Source organism: Pan paniscus, chromosome X (assembly GCF_029289425.2).
Source record: "Pan paniscus chromosome X, NHGRI_mPanPan1-v2.0_pri, whole genome shotgun sequence".
NCBI classification, from domain to species: Eukaryota; Metazoa; Chordata; class Mammalia; order Primates; family Hominidae; genus Pan; species Pan paniscus.
Genome location: NC_073272.2, coordinates 73,902,020 through 73,904,974, shown reverse-complemented (window position 1 = coordinate 73,904,974; position 2,955 = coordinate 73,902,020). Strand labels below are relative to the sequence as shown.

General features: G+C 38.2%; 1 non-coding gene across 1 annotated transcript; it reads left to right on the top strand.

The window, feature by feature from the left end:
- The first annotated feature begins 2,036 nt into the window (after positions 1–2,036).
- On the top strand, positions 2,037–2,092 carry MIR421 (microRNA mir-421). The gene has a single exon (NR_163080.1). It is a non-coding gene; the product is annotated as a microRNA mir-421 (primary transcript).
- Positions 2,093–2,955: the final 863 nt, after the last annotated feature.

Here is a 2,955-nt window from a genome sequence, read left to right as displayed (position 1 = left end):
CAATGGGGATATGTTCTGAGAAGTGTATTGTTAGGCGATTTTGTCATGTGAACTTCATAGAGTATATTAACACAAACCTCTCTAAATGGTATAGCCTATTACACACCTAGGCTACAAACCTGTACAGCATATGACTGTACTGAATACTGTAGGCAATTATAACAGAATGGTAAGTATTTGTGTACCTAAACATATATAAACATAGAAAAGCTACAGTAAAAATATGATATGATTTTGCGGTGGGACAACTGTGGGACAACTGTCATATATGAGGTTCATCATTGACCTAAACATTGTTAGGCAGCACATGACTGTATAGACATAATAGAACTTACAGGAAAAGTTATAGAAAAACTTATAGAAAAAGACCTTGATGAAAAATACTGTCATATTCTTTGGATGAATGTTGCAATTAACTCCTTTTAGATCATAACTTGACTGTACAGATTGTGCAAGATTGTTTTCTGGGAACAGCTGTATATGAAATGTTGATTCTCAGGGAGACACCTAGACACCTGAATTGCAGCAGACATTTTATGGTGTTGCTAAGTTGCTGGTCCTTCTCTTCAGTAGCAGGCCTACTCTCACTGTCACATATCTCCCACGGTTTTTTTTTGTTTTTGTTTTTTTGTAATTAACCAAAAGTGAAGGCTTTTATATCAAAGACTCAATTGAGGAAGCAGTGGCCTTAGTCATTATTGGCATAATTGCTTTAGTTTGCTTATGGATCTTAAAACGTTTATGACTATATCTGCAAGTAAAAAAAAATTCAATAATTAAAAACCTAAACATATCGAGTGTTTATTTTCTCTTTTTTCAAAGGTATATTCTAAACTCAATGTTCTTCGGGAAATTTTCCAATTAAGGCTCTGAGTATTGATATTTGGGATTTAGAGAATGGCTTTCTATGACCAGAATGGTTAGTGAGGAGATTTTATGTAAGTAGGACTGGGTTTTTCAGGGGGCCTTGTGTAACTTGCCATCAAGAGTTGGGAAAGGAGGCCCTGAGCAGTGCAGCAGAGCTATGTAAAGTGAGAGTTTGGGTCTTGGGACCAGGTAGCCTGGGCTCAAATCTGCTCTCACACTTACCAATGTGGTCTTGAGCATGATTCTTCACTTCCCCAGGACTCTGTTTTCTCTTATGTAAAATAGGAATAATATTTATTTTCAATGATGGGGGTAAAAAGTACTTAAAGGGACTAATTATGTAAATTGCTTAGAACAGGCCTGGAATATACAGCTAAATGCTGTGTCAACTATTGTTGCTGATAATGGTGTTGACTATGACAAGTATTAAAAGAAGAGATTTGACTAGAGGTACTTATATTTTGAATGATCAGTGACGATGTTAGGGTTGAGAAAGAAAAACAGTAACTGACTTGAAGGTTTTCAATGGTATGTAAGTGTGAGGTCATTTCACCTTTTATTTCTCTGCCAGGTAGAGTGGGAAACCAAATTAATCACTCCATGATCTAGTGACTAATCTATTGCCTTTGCTTTTAGTTCCAAATAGAAAGCTGTTGAAAAGTTGTTGTATTACACCTGCATAAAGGTTATCCTGAAAACAGAAAAATGCATTAGACTTTGTCAAAACTGGATTTGAAAACTAATTCAACTGCTTGCTGGCTGTGTGACTTAAACTCGTTGAACTTCAGTTTCTTCCTCTAATATAACTATTAATTTTCAGAGTTTCCATGAAGACATTTGTAAAGTGTTTGTCATAGGCACTCTATACATTAATTACAGCTATTATTGTTAGATCTTGGGACACCCAGCACGTGACAAAAACAACAGCAGACCCTCGTGCCTGGGAGGACTTCATGGATCCAGCAGCAACCTGGAGTGGTGCTCCTCTGAAGAAATCCTACTCGGATGGATATAATACAACCTGCTAAGTGTCCTAGCACTTAGCAGGTTGTATTATCATTGTCCGTGTCTATGGCTGTCGTCTACCAGACTTTAAATTCCTTAAGGGCAAGGACAGTGCCTTACTCATCTTTGTATTCACAGTGCCTAATCCGGTGCACATTGTAGGCCTCATTAAATGTTTGTTGAATGAAAAAATGAATCATCAACAGACATTAATTGGGCGCCTGCTCTGTGATCTCCATGGGCTCAGCTTGTCCCCGCCAGTTGCCAACAACGTCCAAGCTCTCTTCAGAATGCTTACTCCTGAAGCTTATTCCTGTCTTCTAATTCTTTTGTTGAGGACTTTTCTGTGTAGTGCAATGATAGCAAATACACTTCATCTCAAGTACCATCTCCAATTGATTGATAATGCCTGCCCTGATTATGTTTTATAACAAGATTCTGAAACCAGGTCTTATCTCAGTGTGAAAGACATTTATAACTATTTAGTGATGTCTGCTGAGGGTCGGAGAAGGGGGAGTAGCAGCACAAGTGCCTCATATGTCATATTTGCTACTCTGTTTTCTATGAAATACTTCATTTCTATGCCTGCATTTTAGTCTTAGCTACTTGCTGATGTTGCATGGCTGTTGCTGCTACTGTAATTGCTGCTAATTGCTCCCCGGGTTGGACCAGAGTGCTCATTGTCTGAACAGAAACCTCATCCTCACAGTCTGAGGTTTGCTCCTGTGGCTGATATTTAAAGTTTTCCCCTTTGAACTTTACTCCAGCTATCCCCTTACCTGCACTGACAGGTAATCCTCCACCGTCCTGTTCACCTCTCACCAGGTTCATATTTTCTTTATCTTATTTATTGTACTTAATCATTATTTTGTGAGAAGCTTTTCTGATTGTAGATGTGACAACCAGAATACAAGTTAAAACCACTTATCCAGCGCCTTACAGTGAATCATTTAACATGAGAAAAAAATTGAGTGTGTTTGCAGACCATGGGGCAGAAGGAATTGAGAAGGGAGTCATTGTAGATGTGAGAAAGAGAGAGATGATAATAGATGGAAGATGATCTTGAAAGATGATGCAGGTGAA